The sequence below is a fragment of the Canis lupus genome, chromosome 11, assembly GCF_011100685.1.
Source record: "Canis lupus familiaris isolate Mischka breed German Shepherd chromosome 11, alternate assembly UU_Cfam_GSD_1.0, whole genome shotgun sequence".
In the NCBI taxonomy this organism is placed as follows: domain Eukaryota; kingdom Metazoa; phylum Chordata; class Mammalia; order Carnivora; family Canidae; genus Canis; species Canis lupus.
In genome coordinates, this window is record NC_049232.1 from 14,742,820 (window position 1) to 14,762,540 (window position 19,721).

Below are 19,721 nucleotides of genomic sequence, written 5' to 3' on the forward strand. Positions count from 1 at the left end.
CTTGATTCTGAAGACAGTGCAATGAAACGTTCAGAAAGAAAACATGTCTTATGTTCTTAGAGAATAAAGCTCTGGGATTCGTTTTAATTTGTCATTTTGAACAGGATGAGGCCTCCACTGGGTACTTTGATGCAAAAGCCCTGGGTATGATATACAGCCATCCCTTGGTCATCCACAGCTTGACGGGGACTTTAGCAGTCCTGGAAAAGGAGGTACTGACTTGGGACTTGGGGCTGTGGAGCTGAGCTATGAAAAATTACTGGGATTTATCTTGGTGAAGAGGTCATGAAGAGGGGGTCATAAAAAAGGGAGACAATATTAGGAGCTATGTCACCAGCTTAGGCAGAGCTTTTCTATGTCCTAAAATCAAGGGACTATCCTTAGCATTGGGCAATGTATTACTTAGGGTGGTGATTTTATTGCAAATAATATAAGACCTCCTCTAACTGGTTCAAAAACCAAAATATAGTGGTTCACATATCTGAAAAGTCCAGAAGTTGGGTGGGCTTCAGACACGTGGGATTCAGAAGCCAATGATATCATGAGGGTGCTAGCTCCATTTATTATTTTTGTCATTGTACTCTGTCTTAGGCTCTGGATTCATTCTCAGGCTAGCTCCTAGCCATGCTCAACTCTGTTGTTTCTAAAGACCTTCAGGTAAAGTCCTAAGTTTAATGCAAATTTGATTGCCGCTCTTATTAAAAGGTTTAAAGTCACAGATTGGCTTAGCCTGGGACTTCAGGAGGCCCAAATGGAAAGCAGGAGCTCTTAGGATGATGACAGTAGATGCTGGTGAGGTGGCCAATAGAAGAGTTTTCAGAGATGGGTACAGTCTTCTTTCTGGACAACTGAAGGCTGACTCAAAGGCCTAGAAGGTATGGATCCTATTGCAAACCTCTGCCTACCAAAATATTAATGTTTTCAACCTATACTGAAAACTTAATAAGCGTTCATTACTGCCTCAACAACATGGTCTATTTATTCAGCTTATCACTCAAGACTTCCTGCTCTGAGTTCATCTGAATTTTCTAGTTGAGACTTCCACTGTTCTTCAGCAGGAAGCCTCCATTCCATCTGGGCTGTTCTGATCTCACTTCCATGACTTTGCTCTTGCTCACTCTTCCTCTACCCTTCATTTGAGCAGTTACACCTGACTCACCCCGGAAGGCTATATTGGAGAAGGCACAGTACAGTAACCACAAATGGAGGTGCTAGAGTAAAACTGTGTTGGTTCAGACTCAGCTGTATTAACAAGTTATTTAACCTCACTCAGCCATAATTTGCTTGTATTTAAAATGAGAATATAATGGTACCTAATTCAAGTGTTGTTGCAAGCATTAAATGAATCAATACATCTAAAAAGCCTAGAATAATGCCTGACAGCATGCATTCAATAAAAGTTAGATATTATTATAATTCTTTATGAAATTATCCTCTGACCATCCCATTTCTCCTCCCTTTAAACTACTGTGCTGTTTAGGCCCAAATTCTTCATTTTACACTTACGGATGTATGGTCAGATCATTTTATACAGGATAGGAGGCTCCTATTAAATACTTCCTATTTATCTGTATAATTCAATGCTCTAACTCTATGTTCTACATATCTACAAATCTAGCAAATATTTACAGAAGAAATGGAATGTGGCTAAGAGTACTTCTAGGAATGTTCAGAAAGGATCACAGGTGGCCAAAAATACCAATTGAAAACACCCATGAAAATTCACCTTTCCAACAAATACTGTTTTGTGTACACTAAATTAAAACATTAAGCCTATGGAGCTAGTGAAAAGTTTATCAGTTGGTTATATAAACACAGGTTTACAAATTCTATTCTTTACTCTCACAGGAAATATATAGTGAGGGTTAGGATGATTTCTGCCTTTCAGAATATTCTTGGGAAATTTACTAGGTACAGGAAGATGGAAGGAAATAGGACAATTTCAGACCTAACAGAAAAGGCAAACATTAGGTATTACCAATGTGATGAGAAATGTAAAGGAAAAGTATAAATCCTATATACTGAATGGACATGTGCTTATCAGTTTGAGATATGGCACCAATTTTCTCCATCTCCCAGGTGTACAGATGAACAGTAGCACTACTGGCACACATACAAAGCTGATACATTATGTGTAGATAACAACAGCTTATCTGTATAATGCTATATGTTTTACATGTCACCTGTAGATTACATGTACATTATATGTAGATGTCATCACATATAAATAATAGCTTACCTGAAGGATGTTATATACTTTACATGTACATCACATGTAGATTACATAGATAACAGCTTATATGTTATGTTGTATAATTTTACATGTACATCACATGTAAATTAAATGTAGATTACATGTAGATAAGAATAGCTTATCTGTATGATGCTATATATTTTCTATATTACTTTCTTATTTCTCATCTGATATTCATCATTATATGGTACAAAGATCTTATTCTGTCAATTAGAGTTTGAACAGACTAAATTAGTTGAGAGGAATTAAATGGTATTTTCAAGATCAGAAACGTAGAGAGGAGTGAAGCTGATAGTGGGTTTTACTGACTTCATGTTCAGCAATCTCTGCATAGCCTCCATTTGGTGCCCCTCCCCCTCCAGTTCCTTAGTATCAACTGCTTCTTACATATATTTGATGAGAAGAAAAAGGTGAATATATTTGTGATAGCAAATGTAGCAATCCTTTAAGGACTATCAGACTGGATATAAAAAGAAAATTTATTGGCCTAGCATTTGTCTATTGCAAATGATACTCATCTACCAAGATCTACCTTCTGTCTTTACACACTAATGCCTCTTCATCCTTGGAGATTCAGCTCAGGTGTGCCTCATTCAGGAAGCATTTCCAGGTTATTCTTCTAAGTCTTCTCTTTCCTGAGTTCACACATCACATGTATTTATTTCTCTGTGTACTTACTTCCTTAAGGAGCATAAACTCCTCAAAGCAGGGTCTATGCTTCATCCATCTTTGTATATTTAATGTCTAGTATAGTACTGTGGGGAGAGGTGAGGAGAGAAAGAGGAAGGGGAAGAAAAATAGAGAGAATGAATATAAGAAAGAGAGAGAGAGAAGGAGGGAGGTGTTATTATACAGTGCCTTTTGAATTACTTTTAAAAGTTGAGCTTTCAAGTTACATTCTTGGACTCCAAGAGAGACATAAACTCTAAGGAAGTTCTTTAAAATCCTAGCATATCTAACTCAACTTTTTCTCCACAGAAAATTGCTGCCTAACCTGTGGATTAAAGTCAGCAGTTGATGAATAAGAATAGTTTAAAATCACATATAGCTCTGCAAAAGGGAATTGGACTAGATAGAAGTCAGGATATATAAGTTCTAAGTGTCACTTCATAGATCTGAATCTCATTCTTTATGATCAGAAGAGTTTTGTAGTAGGAATTTCAAGGGTCTCTTCTAGTTTTAAAACTTATGGGGGTATGAAATAAAAAATATATATTATATAAACAGAGGAAAATCAGATTACAGTGATAAAATTAGATAAAACTGAAGTCCCCAATATACCAGATATTGCAGAAAAGAAAGGCTCTTTATTCCAGATGGCTAATTGAATCAAAGATTTGTGTGAATGCACATGAAAATGGCATGCATAGACATAAACTTGGTACTAAATAAATCAAAATAATCATGCAGCTTTTTCTCATGTAAAAACTTCTATTTATAAGCAAAGATAAAAGAGCAAAGGACAGAATAAAGATAAAGGAGCACATGCGATTCATTTATATACTCAAGGTTCGTGGCTTTTAATGACAGATGAAAGGAAATTATTTTCTTCTTGGATATATTACAAGCTATTTGTAGAGATTGAATACTATTTCAGCTAATTTGTATAGAAGTTCCTACTCTTGCTACTAAAAAAAGGCTTATTTTTTTTTTTTTTTTACAGCCTGGCTTTTAATAATCAAAGAGATTAAATGGAGCATATGTTGAGACTATCCATCTTTGGCATCCCAACTGTCTTCTCATCAAAAAAAAATCATATCACATAAATAACACATTAGTGGCTGTATCTCCTGCTTGATGAAACTTTTTTCTTGGTCCAAGGAACCCTATCTCTCTGGCATAGAAAATCTGGGGCAAAGGGGATGAAAAATCAATTCTTTTTAAGGTACACATACGGCGAAGGAAAGAAAAAGATGGTAGATTAGGTAACCATCAAAATGCCTGAACCATAATGGATAGTCAAAGATGAAATGGCATATATATAATAATTATCATCAGTAAATCTGCATCAAATTTCTTAGCTGTTAATAGATGTGTAACTAAATGTTATTAGGAGCAACTTGAGAAATTATGGCAAAGCAAACTACATATTGTTTACATTCTGTCAGTAATAAACCAGTACAAACTGAGGGCACAGATTCCAGTTGCTGCTTATACAGTTCTGTCCTTGACCTTGCAGGTCAGGGTCAGAGCAATAAAATAGCCAGGGAAATTTAAAGGTTGGAGACACTACATAAAGATCTGACATTTTGTAAGACAGTATGGAAAGATCCTTCATTCAGCAACAGATAAATGTAGGTCAAAAGCAACATTGGGAAGGATATGTTGAATTTGGCTTACCATGAACAGTGTCTTGAGAAAGTTGTCATTCTCATCACAAACTGCAAAAATGTGACTCTACTATCAATCATGCCACAGCCCACATATGGACTATCCTTCATTTTCTAAAAGCTATGAAAATTGCAGATGGCAACAACCTTTAGGAAACTAAATAGCAACTTAGTAATGAGGTGTTTGAAGGAATCATGTTGAGACAAACCAGGCTCCAGATAAATCAGTGTATTTTTTTACTTATTGTTGAAAAGTCCCTTTACCAGATTTTTTTTTAACAATAGAGAGAACCTGTAACTTGTTTAGATGGTTCTTTTCTAGGAGAGGGTGAAGAGACAGTCTTTTTTTTTTTTTTTTTTTCTTTCCAGGAAGCCAAACACCAATCTTTCCTAAAAAAAAAAAAAAAAAAAAAAAAAAAAAAAAAAAAAAAAAAACCAAAAGACTTCTTTGTATGTAGTAGGAGATTTCATGAACTAAAAATGTTTTCATTTCTCTTTGGTTTCTAATTTAGGAAAACATTAGCATCGGTTAATGGAGTGTACTTTAGGTAGAAAGCCTAGAATATGCTTGCATTACATAGGAAAAACATCGTAGTGTTTTACCTTAGTAGGGTTCACAATTCAGACATGCATAAGGTCCTAAATTCAATCACCCTCAGCCTATGTTGATACTCCAGCTCTGTATTTTGTGACATCTCCATGTATTTCAATATATGAAACAGCATGTCAACAGGCTAAAATTTCTTGAGAAAAATCACCTATAGATTTACAGCAATTTTTTTCTCAAGACCAATTCTTCTCTCCATGTTTGCAGCATTTTATTACGAAAAATTTCAACATGCAGCAGAGTTCAGAGAAGATTACAAAGAACATCCATATACCTATTACCTAGAGTCTACCATTAATACTTTACTTGCTTTATCATATATCCATGTGCCTATCCATCCCTCTAGATATCAATCTATCCATCTTAACTTCTGATGCATTTCAAAGTGCGTTGTAGACATCAGTGCACTTTCCCTTAAATATTTCATCGCATGTCATTAGCTAGAGTTCAATGTTTGTTTACAGTTTTATTCTTTTGATGTAAAATTGACAATGAAAACAACACAGCTTAAATGTGCATTCTAAGTTTTGAAAAATGCATGCATCTGTGTTACAACTCCTAGCAAGACCTCAAACATCACCATTATTGCAGAAAGTTTCCTAATACACCTGCTCAGACAATACTTGCCTTCAGCGTTCCAGAAACAACCATTGCTCTTATCTTTGTTCCCACCATAGATTTGTTTTCCCTAGAAAATCATGTAAATGAAATCACACAATATATGCTTTTGTGTAAAGCTTCTTCCAATCAGGATATTGTTGGGAATATTAGCACTTTGCTCTTTTTTTATCATAGAGGGATATTTTGTTATGATTACACTACAATTTATTAATTCTCCTGCTTATGGACTTGAAAGCTGTTTCCAATTTTTGACTGTTATTAATAACGCTGCTGTGAACTTTCCTATGTATGCCTTTAGAATCTCACTCCATCTACAGGCATTCTCAGTCTCTTCCCACACAACTAATGGCCCATTTTCTTCATGGGGAAGACTGTGTACTTCTCTGATCACAAAGTAAGTTTAAATTTCAGGCCCTGCTTGCACTTGATAAGCTCAGTAGAGTGTTTTTGTTTTGTTTTGTTTTGTTTTGTTTTGGGGTGTGTGTGTGTGTGTTTCATTGAACATTTGAGCACAGATGGAAAGAATAAAGAAAAGGAAGTAATGACCTTAGGCATACTCTTGAAGGGTGAACGCATTGTTTTCTTCTAATAACTTATACGTGAAATATCAGTTTGCAAATCTAGGAGAAAAAAAATAAAAGCATTGCTGTATAATCTCTGTACTTTTTCCATAAAGATTGACTGTGACTTAAAATAGCCTAGGGTTATTAATGCTTTAAATCTCTCTGAAAGAGATTTCAGCGCTTGTTCTTCTTACTCTCAAGGAAAAAAAAAAATGTAGTGTATCATAGATCTCACATAAATGACACAATTTCAAACTCTATCAAGATTAGAATTTTACTAATGCCCAGGGCTAAAATGAATTATGGAATTCTTATATATTTCTCTAAATAACCAAATGTACTCAAACAAAATTTTCTACTGTAGAAAGACCATTTCAAATGGCCACCTGAACACTTGAAGCATTAACGTCCATAAGACTACACAAGAATGAGGATTATATTATCAAATTAGTTCTTCAAAGGAATTAGAAACAACTAATTAGGTGTGATTCTAAGTAGCAGGGTGGGGTGGGTAGAAAGGAGTGAGTATAAAGTTTCCATCTAACTTATGAAGTTTTATGTCAAGAGTTCTTATGATGCTATCAAAAATTTTCTTCTCTGGAAACCCATTACTACACAAACACACAATTGGAAATTCTGTGTACATGATACAAATGATTCCTCTTAAATATAGAATGATTTTTTAAAAATAAAACAAATAGAAAGAGGTTATGTTTACTCCATCCACTTTTTAAAAAAATTCAGCTATGCTGCTATTTCATCTTTATCCATTCACCCACAATATTTCATTTCTAAGACTTCTGTGTTTTTCAGGAAGTCAAATGTACACTCTAAGGTATTACAAAGAAAAGGAGATAAAGTAGCTTTATTAGGTTAATATCAAAAAAGTTATATGTATGTGCAATGTACATAATTCATAGAATGATAAAAATCTATAATCTTAATGAAGCAGATACCATATCAGCATTTGGCATGACAATAATAGCAGATCCTTTCAAAATTTTATTTTTCCTATTTTTTCTTTTAGGTAATAACAGAAAAGAGCCAATGGGCAATGTTTTCTTAGCTATCTAGGTCAGGAAAGCCATCTGGCACTCATTTTAATCTCCATGAGAGCATTGAAAGAACCAATAAACCCCGTACTAATATTCCAATCTATTCATAATGGTGATAATCAGAACATCTGGTTAGGGTTTCCCCTACAAAGGTCTCCAAGGATTATATTTGGTATTGGAGCCCATCCTGAGCAGTGTTGACTCTCAACAACAGCTTCCCACACCCATCTTTGCCTGACTCAAGCCAGATTGACCATCTTGTCTTTGCCTATGGCCCAAGCCGATCTACATTCTAAATCTAATCTCAGTGTTTATAGGAAGCATGTCATTCACAGATTCTAAGAAGCAACCTTAGCTCCCACTATTGTTGCTGTAAGCTTGTGCCTGTTCCTCTGTGATGTGCCTAGACTCTAAAGTTCTTTTAGTCTGGACTCTTGTCTTCGGTTCCTGCTGTCCTAGTGTTATTGGTCACCATCCACTTTGGTAGCTCACCCTTAACTCTTTAACCTCCTGTGTCTTTTCTCTGTTCTCCTCCAGTCTTGAGGTATTGTTTCCCCAAAGTTCCTTGATTCCTTCCTCGTCTGTACATCTCTTGACCTCTCTATATTAGACCAAATGGCTTTAGATTTATCTCCATTTTAGCCAATGCAAATTCTATGTATAATAGAATAATAACTGGACCAGAATTCTAAGATATCTGGATTCTAATTTGGACTTAATTCTAATTAGCATTGCAATCTTTTGGGACCTTCTGGGATTTCTATTCATTTATACCACGGAGAAGGCAGCACTCCAATTTTGCTTCTAGTTCGATCATCCTATAATTTTGTATGTATCTTTATGATGATAACAATTATGATCCACTGTCTGCTAGTAACTAGGTTCAGTTACTTTCAGAATTTCCCAGTTAGGATGACTATCCCCAAATAAATGAGATTATCTAGGTAATCGAGAGATTATCTGAGTCAGTTCTCAGGACGGTTGCACATAAGAAATATCTGACAAACTTTTACAGAATCTATTGCCCAGGGCCCATTCAGACCAATCAAGTAAAAATGACTAAGAACAGGGCATAGGTATTATATAAAAGCTCACACATGTAATTCTAATGTACAGCTGAGATTATGAACTCCTATAATAACCAATATGAGTCAGTTTATTGGACACAGGCTCTAAAAACAATCATTTCAAGGAGTGAATCAAAGTATTTCCTGGAACAACACAGATATTAATAAATAAATACATGAATTCAAGAAGCAAATTGTACTGTCAGCACAGACAAATCTTAACTTTTAGAAAATATAAACATGATTTTTGGTCCCTAACTCTGACTTTTACATATATATTGGTTGATCTAAAAGATTCGAGAACCCTTTAACTATGCCAGATATGCTTCCTGTTTGGAAATGGTTGCATTTCCTTTAATAATCTGGTAACATACACTCTGTCAGTAGAATTCTGCTTGTGGTGCTAACATCACAGACTGGCAGATAATGTTGACCAGGAAGATTGCCTGGGTTTACTTGATTGATTATGAATTACTCATTACCTTTCCACACTCTTGCTGTTAACAGTGAAATTTCACACATATTCACACAAGTATTAAATAATAAGAGCGAAGGACAAAGCCCATGAGTAAGACAAAATGGATAACAAAAGTAATCACTGTGTATTACCACTGTAAAAATCAATAAAGCAAACATGTTCTTTTTAAGTGTCATATTACAATAATGTTTTTCTGAAAACTGTTGTCTGCATCCAGTTTAAAAAGGCATCTGCTTGTGTTTGCTTAAAACAAAAGGGTGGTTGACTTAATGAATTATTTACAGGCATGCAATATGGTAACAGTGTCATTACGAAGTCTCTTCTAAGATCTCCTCTGGCTACTCCTGGCAGGGTGTCAATTTGCTTGTTTTTATGGTAGGTACACGAAAATTGTGAAGTTATTCAAAGAAATGAGATGCTGCCATTGCACTTATGGATGCACACAAACCCAGTAAGAAAGCCATAGTGACAAGAATGGCAGAAACTTATTTGGCATTAAAATGTGTAATGTAGAGTCCATGGAAAGAAGGAACTATTAGACTCACATATAGCGGAAAGCAGCCGAGGGCCTAAAGAAAATCAGGACAGGCCTGTTAAAAGGAGCTGGTGAGGAAAAACAAAAAAAAGTATCCTCTGTGACTTCTTTCTTTTCCCTGTTATGTATACTACCTACATCTCAGTATCTGCTTGGCAGGGGAGGAATGGGATTGCTTCTGCTTCTGTACCACATGATGAAGTAGAAGAAATTCAATCAACTTTGGAATTTATAAGCCAAAATAAAAGGCTTAAAAGGAGAAATTATGGACACAAAGTAGTATGACAATGTAAAATCCAATTATTATTATTATTATTATTATTATTATTATTATTTTTGTAATCTCTCATCAATCCCAAATTTGCTAAAACTTTCTTCTATGAAACCAAAATACCTAGACAGGCAGCCTAGCAAGCAGGTAGGTGGCTGTCAGAAGCAGGTCAAAGTCCAGGCCAAAAAGAACACCAAACTTCATAGAGGAGATTATTACCTACCTTCAGGTAAGAGCCATGTGTACTTGGTGCAACGCTTTGACTATCATCACTCATCAATGAGACTGGTTGATGGAATCATTTGATCAAACTGAAATTTCAATTTATAAGAATAGCCCTGGGACAAGATTTTGTAAACTAAAATCAGTTACTGTAGTAATTTCTTCCCCCTGAACCCACAATGCCAGTCTCAGAATTTGAGAAAGAGGCTATGAAGAGAATGAGTAGGAGGTGTAGCTGTGTATTTACATCCTCAAAACTCTGGTGATTGCCTGCCACGTGTTGTGCCCTGAGCTAAGCCTGGAGCATATGATGGTGATCCAGGCCTATGTCCTCCCTGCCTTCATAGACCTTATAGTCTAGCAGGGATTTTTTTTTTTCTAGTAGGGAATTTTTGCTTGAACTTCGGATGGTCTTTATATGCTAGGGATTCTAGTGGAGAGCTAGTACATTTATCTTTAGATGCTTAGCATACATGAAGATCATAAATGTTTATAGTTATTTTTTCATATTTGAATCAAGGACATCAAAAGATAAAAGTAGTAGATTTTCTTAAGAACTCTTTGAAAGACTAACTTTTAAATGCTGATAAAAATGTGAACAGAGTATGACTAAGGTGTATGTTATATTGGATGCTTGAGCTACATGCCCTCTCCTGATGGTATGAACGGGTTCTATTGTAAACAAAACAAAACACTTGTGAGCTACAAAGACCTCTGGTAGAACCGCAGGACCAGCATATACAGATTGTAGCTGGAGCATTTTATAGTTTGAAGGATGAAGAATTGAGAAAATGACCCCCTTCCCACAAGAAATGATGACTTCTCTAACAGCTTTGAGACACTGTTCAAAGGAAGTAAGAAATTAGGAATCATCAAGCCAGCAGGTAGGACTGATTAATGTACTCCGGCTCTAGTCACAGATCAAATTCACCAGAAAATTGCCAAAGTACTTTTGCTCTTTTGTAGTTTGAGATATAAATTTAAAGTTAAGATTAACAAATCTACTGGTCTTTTTATCTTTTTAGGGTTCCGATAGCCATGTGATATTTATGCACAGAAAATAGCAGTAAAGACAGGGTTAAGGGTATGGACTTTGATGCTTACGAATCTTGGGCAAAAGAATGGACCCTTTCCATGCATGAGCTGTGCAGTTTTGGATAAGCCGCTTAACCTTTCTGAGCTTCTATTTTATCACTGGAAAATTTGGAAAATAATAATACTAATTATTATAGTAATATCTAAAGTAATGATTCTCATGAAGGTTAAGATACTTAATGTAATAGTTCTTAGTCTAATAAGCAATAGTAGTACATGCTCAAAAATGTTAGATTTATATTATTATCATTGTTCTAACTTTAGTTTCCCTCTCAATAAAACTCCTCTGACAATCCTTTACTATTAAGCCAACAAGCAATTTCTTAGAAGTCGTATGTGACCCCAAGTCTACCACTTGCATGCCTTGAGCAGTTACATAAGAGGGAGGCAGGAAAAGAATACTATTTTAAAATCAGTCAGAAATTTATGTATGTTGTATGACCTCTAACTTCCCTGGAGAACTCAGGCTTTGTCTCTCCTATTTACAATTCTTTTCACCCCCAGCCGGGGGACCTCTGGTGTGTGCATCAAGCAAAGACAATAAGGTCACTACAATAAGGATAGTGGGAAAAGAAAAGAGGTTAAGGGCTCTTCCTTGCCAGCAGAGTATTCTTTAAACTCGTTTCCTTTAGGATTTATTTTCTCTTTGGAATTTCTTCTTCTTTCTTTCTTTCTTTTTTCTTTCTTCTTTCTTCTTTCTTCTTTTTCTTCTTTCTTCTTTCTTCTTTCTTCTTTCTTCTTCTTCTTCTTCTTCGGCTTCAAATTCCTCCCTATTACTTTGTTGCTCCATCTTCTCTCCCAAGCTACTGCTGAGAGACTTAAAGCTGTCTCCTGTTTGGGCAGAGCCTTCTGAAATGGAAAGGTGCTGAAAGACTGGGATGAGATCTATTGGAAAGGAACAAAGGAAACTCTGCTCTAGAAAGTGAATCTTTTTTCCCTTGTGTAGGGCTTTCATTTCACTGTGTTGGTTTACCTCAAGGATCAAAACCAAGGAAGAGAGACCAATGGGATGGGTCTTCCTCAGTCACCAAGTCGAAGGCCACAGAGGATCCAGAAGCTCCAGAATTGGGAATGCACTGGCTGAGAGGATCTTTTCTGAAGTATCTATTCTTCAAAAGATCTGCTGCCAGATTCCAGGATTGTAATTCTGTTCATATACTGCCGAGTATTGAGGAGCAGAAGTGATGTTTCTCAATGTTTTAAGTACTAAATGCCTTTACTTAAGCACTCCTTGGGAAACCACATTTGACTAATATTCTGCTCATTTAATTTTAGTATTTCTACTAAATTGACAACATAATACTACCAATAAGACCTGTCATGTAAGGCCCATAATCAGTAAATAGCCAAGGAATGTAGAATCAAATAGGCACAATTGTTTCTTTTTTTCACTTTTTTATAGTTAGTAGCAATTTTGTGTTCATTTTAAGTTTTAAAAATTAATATATTTAAAAATAAAGAAACCTATTTAAAATACAGTTTATTATAATGTCTTTTACTTATACAAGAGCTAATTACTTTTAAAGTATTTACATACATATTATGGAATTAAGACAATAATCATACCCAGTTTATTATTATCTCAATCTTACAGATAAATAAACTGACAGAGAATTTGTATCTTGTGTAAGTCCCCAAAGTTAAAAAGGAACAGAAGTGGGAAATAAAACCAGATGCCCTGAAACAGAGTTTTAGATCTTTTTTTCACCTCATGGCAGTTGACTTTCTGTTATGTTATCAAAGCAGAGAGGAATTTTGTATCCCAGTGGCTTTCAACTTATTTTTAGCACTGATTTCATTCCTCAAATGAAATATCATGCATACACCGGATGCATGTGATGAATAAAAGTGGGTGGTAGACCATCTGCTTGATTTCCAACCATTCCCCCTCCCCCACCTCCACCTTGGAGAGGTCTCTGAGGAACTTCCACTAAATCCAAAGGGCTTCTCAGAATACAGCTTGGAGACACTTAGTCTAGATGTATCTCATCACCTCTGGGCATAATCACAAATGGGCAGGACTTGTTACACAGTTTGTGGAATCCAGTGCAAAATGGAAACACGGGTGCCATGTTAAAAAATTAAGAATTTTAGGATGGCAATGGCAGAACCAATGAGGCTAACATGAGTGAGAGTTCTAGGTGATTCCACAAGCTGCATGTCTGTGACCCCTGCTCTGTGTGTGGATCAGAATTTATCTAACTCTTTTACTAAATGGTCTCTAGACCAGCATGTTTATCTTTTCTCAATGACCCTTGTCTACACTCTAGTTAATTCTCATATTTATATTTCTATTGGGGAAGGGCTACTAAAGCTATTCAAAGTATATTATAATGGGGTAATTTTTAAGTTTTTTAAAAAATATTTTGCCCCATGCCTACATACCAGACCTTCACTGTAGCTGAAAGTAGACACTCATATTCCAGAGGAGATTAATTATTGTTATTTTTTAAAGGAACGTAAAGTAAAAGATACTCATTTTAAGTCATGGAAGCTCACAGCATGAGAGTGGATACTGAAAATTCCTTTCATCTTCTTGTTCTAATCCTTAACCCACTCTTACAATACCAACTATCAATCTTGGTGGGCTCAGTTAATAGACTGTGTCACTAATTTGTGACATAGACATTGCCATATGTTCATCACACCTGTCTCATATTGTGCTGGACACCCAGGAAGATGGTGTTTCCTGATCTCTCCTGCAGTTAAACAATAGTAAGAATAAAGAAGGAGTGATGTTTATCACTTCTAAGCCTAGCTCCCAAACCTATACACTCCTCCAAGCACATGCTCTTTCCTCAGCTACAGCCAAATGCACAGAACCCAGAGGGGAACACAGATATCTTAGAAGTTGAAAGAGCCAGAACATGGAAAGATCCCAGGGCCCCCAAGGAAGTAAGTCCATACAACAGAGTATCTTAGTCCCCAACACTGGTCCATACTGAACTGTGGGGTGACTGAGAAGAAATTGGTACCATATTATGTGACCAAGATCTGAGGCTGTTGTTTTAAAAGCCAGCACCACTTTATCTAATACATAGAGTACAAAGAAGATAGTTCTTTTTTTTTTTTAAGATTTTATTTATTTACTCACGAGAAACACACACACACGCACACACACACAGAGAGAGAGAGAGAGAGAGAGGCAGAGACACAGGCAGAGGGAGAAGCAGGCTCCACGCAGGGAGCCCAATGCAGGACTCGATCCAGGGTCTCCAGGATCACACCCTGGGCTGAAGGTGGTGCTAAGCCACTGAGCTACCCAGGCTGCCCAAAGAAGATATTTCTGACATTATTGGAGCTTAGCAGGAGTTAAGATGACATTCGTGATCATTTTAAATAAGACTCTTCTTCTGATACCAGAAAATTTGTGTGAGGAGACAAATGGAAGAGGTACAAAGGGGAGTTTTATATATAAATATAAATATAAATATAAATATAAATATAAATATAAATATAAATATAAATATAAATATAAATATAAATATAAATATAAATATAAATATATATATCTTGAGTTTTCCTTTTTGGGTATCATTTTGGAGAAAAGAAGGCATGTTAAGTAAATTGACAGGACTGTTGAGGGTATCATTTCTTGCCCTTATCTACATTTGTGACTTTCAGAGGGGACTTTCTTACCCCAATAAAGGATAAATCACATCAACCCAGTGATGCACCAGGTCCAGGCAGAGGAAACCCCTGGTATCAGCTTTTGCAAGCAGCCCCTGGTTCCTAAGTGGTGCAGACAGAATATATGTAGAGCCTCATTGGAGAAGAGGCTAGAGGAATTACTTCAGTGAGGAAACATGGATGCCTGGCATGGGCAGCTGAGGAGATGGGGCTAAATGGAAGTCAGAGCCATGTCTCACAGAACTCAACAGAAAGAGGACAAACCCAAATGAGGTCAAAACCACCAGAGAGTGCTAATGGGTCCTGACTGAAGTAGATCAACATCACAAGTGACCCAGCCACAGAGTTTAGCTGGGAACTCCTTCAGAGCAAGCAACACGTGGATGATAAGAGGCAGGAAGCATGGGTAGAAGGGCCCTGACTATTTTCTACTCCTGGAAAGTTTCATAAGTCACCTCGTTCAACCAATGTACCCAGATAATGCTGCAAGGAAAGAAAGAGGAAATGGGTACTACCTCAGAGAAAAACGTGCTTTGTCAAAAGACTAAACACTGTAACTGGGCTGTTTAAATTATCTGAATGTTTTATACTTTAAACAGGATTGGACACTTACCATTTTTTTTTCCTATTAATCACTAAGTGGGGGATGGGGAGTAGGCAGGGGATGGAGGTGTGGGTGTGTGTGGATAGTGACAGGGTTGGAAGCTCAGATCAGCTTAAGACAAAATAAAGCATTCATGTTTTCTTTGCACATCGGAGTGTTGACAGGAGTTAAACTTGGTCAATCTTCTATCTAAGATAAAAGAACAGTGAACTAAACTATCTCAAACTCTGCTAAAACTCCATACACCTCAGAGCTCTTTCTCATGGGAAAGCCTGGCAATGACAGAGTTTTCTAGATGGATGTCACTCTTTTTCTCCATTCAGTGGTGCTGCATTATTTTTTAAAAGTCCACTTTTCCCACCTCCATTCTTGTGCAATATAATACACAGGGAGGAAAAGGGTATAAAATAGTGCCAGGTTTTTCGTGGTTTTTCCTCAAGCAGTGCCCTGGAAAACCAAGCCTGCCAGGAACAATGTCAGAACATCAATTGACTACAGCGATAACAACATACCCAGAAGGCAGATTGTCTGACAATAAAGTTGCCAAAAAAGAAATTGCTGTACCTGTGGAGACCTCGAGTCGCTCCACGAAGGTGGTCCATAACCAGTAATAAAGGCAGCACAGAGCAGCTGTGAGGTTTCTTTTAACCCAGTAGGCACTTCCTGAGGATTGTGCGCCAGTTGGCTTTGCTGAGTCACTCCAGGAGAGACACACGTCCTTCATCCTGAGCAATGAAAATTTTATTTAGAAGACAAGCACCACCACCACTAAACATTTCCCTCATCATGCTATTCTTTACATTTCACTTTGCTTAATGATTGAGACCAAATCTCATCCCCTGATAACGAGCTGCCAGATACAATTGCATGAATATAAATGTGGTTATTTATTCTCATTTTGTGTGAAACTTCTGCATCTAGCCTAAGTTGCTTTAGTCAACCCTTTAGACCAATTCTTAAGTGCACCAGAATGACCAACTAGTTACAGCCACAGTAGGAGAGTCTAAACTTGAATATTTCTGAGTTCCACAGGAAAATGGATGTATAGTTTTTGTATGAACCAGAACATTTTGGGCCATAGCAGATTTTCTCTCCTGCCTGGAGGACTTACCAGACCAAGTATCCTTGGGAATCTGAGAAAAGGCTGAGAGCATGGAGAACAAGAGTGGAGATGTGTCATAAAGTCCTTGGGATTGATGGGAAACGTTTATAAAAGACTATGTTCAACTCTTCAAAGTGAGGCTGACTTCTAGCTTTTTTGCTTTCCATTTTCAAAGTGTACACTAGGAAAGTAGAAGGAGCTAGGAGAAAAAAGACATGGACTTTGTGAACTCGTTTCCTGGTAAAGTATCAAGGTCTGCATGAGTTGGGGTGTGTTACACATTTGCAGAATAATCCTGTTTTCTGGCCAATTATGCAGTGTCTCTTGCTGTTCACCAAGGAGCCTGCGAGCTCATTTTTGCAGGGATATCATGTCCACCGGGGTCTTAACAAGACGCCGCACTCAAACTGGGATAGTTCAAAGAAGCTTTAAAGAAGAAGAAAGATGTGGGCAAGGTGTAAGGAGATCACAGGGAATGGTAGAGTGCCCAGGATAATTAGAGAGCTACTGTCACCACCTTAGGCTCCAGGAAAGCTGCAAGAAGAGTCCTGGAGCCTCTGCTCTGTGACCTTTCCACCTGGTCAGTTGAAAATGGGCCAGAGAGGGGGAGAGAGTTTTATTACTTTGCTGTCCTTCCTGCCCTGGAACTCCACGGGCTGAGCCCAAGGGGGAAGCCAGAGGGCTCCCAATCCCCAGAGGCTCTCAGAGCAGAGAGCAGGGTTGTGAAGGGCAGAGTGGACCGGGAGAGGCAAACAGAAGACCCTCAGCAGAGACACATTACCTTTCCTCTCTTAAATCCATAGCACCTGGCCTCAGCAACAAGCTGTTTGAGAGGTTGCTCTTGGCATCTCAGTGACTCTTTTTCCTTATCTGTATAGTAGCAATGCACCTGCCTGCTTCCAGTGCCCACAGGAAAGAAATGCTTTATATCTATTTGAGGTGCCCTAAAAGAACCTGACTACAGGAGTGATTCGAAAGCATAATTTAAACCAAAGCAATAACAGACCCCTAAAATCCCTGATTAAGAGTCCTAAATAAATTCGCTTCTGTAATTGCCAGTACACGTCTGTGTCCTCAACTTTATGAACCAACTCTGGCATCCCAGAGTTTACCTCCCTCCTTGATCAATTCTCAGTAAGGAATTTACTTCTCTAATAACATGCTTCTCAACATCACGCAGGTCCCAGAATGACCATCAAACAGAGACAACGTGAACAGCTGGGACTATCTGATGGTAGTAAACACAGATGTGCCTGACAGGACATTAACTGCTTAGCACGTTGATGTAACTGACTTCCCAATGTTTGGCGAGGCCCTGCAGTCCCTGAGATGCTGCTGCCTGGGTTTAACGATCGCTGCGTTCCCCACCCGCTCTTTGGCAAAGGTGTTTCTGGAGCATTTGATGCAGTGCCTCAGCTTGGTGTTAATTATGGGATCGGCTCAAGGCCTGTGATTTAGAGCCTGGGCTCTGAACCCTTTCAGTAATTCAGTTCCCGTAAGTCTGTGTTATTGGCTCCTGAAAGCACTTGCTTAAGCTAATTAAAAAATAAGCTGAAGAAATTCATTTCTTATGCAAAATTAAATCTGATATACACACTGAATATTGCACCTTGTCATGTTCATTTCTAGGCTCAATTCTACCTTTTACTGTTTGCTTCGCAGCTTGAGATTTCCCTTTTAAAACAAATGTTTGTATTCTTGAAAAGACAGCTTGGCCTTTTGAAAATATTTGGTTATGAAGTAACTTTGATAAAAGGATTAAAGGACAAAAAAAAAAAAACAACCTTGTCAATGTTCTGTGGTGTGATCAGTCAACCAACACCGTCGTGCCACTGACAAATTGATAGTCTCTTGATGAAACGGGAATGATTCTTCAAATAATCTGTCCTTTGCACAGGAAAATGGCATTGGTGGACCTGATAGGCATTAGGTATCAGCAATGATAACTTGATGAGTGGGGACTGTAATCTCTACCCTGTCCTACCCAATCTACCTAATAGCAGTAGAGGTTGATGAAATTAAGGGCAGGCTTTCCCAAGAAACAAAATCTCCTTTCACTTTTCAATGGAAACACATGAAACAAAAGCCACCCAGCTGCAGACCAGTGTTCTGGGTGTCTGTTCATGGCTAGGCTTTCAGAGGTAAGGGAGAAAAATCTCAGGGCAGAGTCCTTCCTAACACCTCTAACCTGAGCCAACTCTCTTGGAAATGCATTCTTCACACACAGGCCATACTGACCTATGAAATACATCACTGCTCCTGAAAATCTTCTCAATAGCCTCAGCCTATTGTGGAGAGGCAAAGAATGTCACTGTCCCATAAAGCACTTGGCACACACTTGGAAAAACTAGAGTACTCTTCCCGCTTAGAGAAATACTGAAGTCTCTTGGCAGTTTTGATTATTTAAAACAGTTATACGAAGCAATGATCTAAGGCACTGCCAGGTGAATCCCAGGTTCAGGGGAAAAGAGGGTAGGATCAGCTGCGAGCTGTTGGAGGAGTAAGCCTATATTTTTTTTCCCTTTAACAGTAGCATTTAATAATGGTACTGTGGGATAACCATAAGTTCTACTTCAATTTTAAGAAATCCTCAAGACTGGCCATGTGGGATGTTGTTACAGGAGGGCAAGCATGTATTTTACAGGCAGAGGTTGATGAGGAGATAGGCTGGACGCTATTAATGAGACCACAGTGGTGGAGGTAATGGAGGAATAGCTGACCCTTCTCTGATCTCTTGAAGACTACTACTGGGTAGGAGATAAGGAAGCATCTACTGCTTTCCTAGGCAGCAGGAGGCCAAAGACAATGAATAGAGAGTGACAAGAAATTCTGATGAAGGAGGTTTGAGTCAGTTCTTGGAGCTGGAAAAATATACTCCAAGTCTTTGACCACAAAAACACATGCTTGACCATCCACACCCTGACCTACAGTGTGTTCTTAAATATAAAAATGAGAGTGGGATGTAAAACAAGGATGCCTAAAGAAATTATGGTTTTATTTTTTCATGATGACTACATCAATTCTTTTTTTAAATATTTCAAATAGAAACTACTTTCAAAAACTGCATATGCTTAGTTTGACTTCTAGGTATTAGGTAATGCTAGTCTTTAAGTATCTGGGTTAATCCCAACTACCTGGAGCTCAACCAGGTCAGCTCTATGCGGATAAGGTCTGTCAGCTAGTTACATACCCAACAGGGCTCCATATTCTGAGCATTGTAGGAACTAACAAATATTTGCAGGTGGACGGACTGACAGATTAAATGAATCCTATGTCTATTAAAGGGA

The 19,721-nt window shown here is 37.6% G+C and overlaps 1 long non-coding RNA gene across 1 annotated transcript in view; it reads right to left on the reverse strand.

The window, feature by feature from the left end:
- Window positions 1–19,721, reverse strand: part of LOC106559535 — a 167,768-nt gene that overhangs the window by 53,075 nt on the left and 94,972 nt on the right. The window contains exon 3 of the long non-coding RNA XR_005366612.1: window positions 15,897–16,057. This is a non-coding gene — a long non-coding RNA (uncharacterized LOC106559535). The remainder of the gene's footprint in view (window positions 1–15,896; window positions 16,058–19,721) is intronic.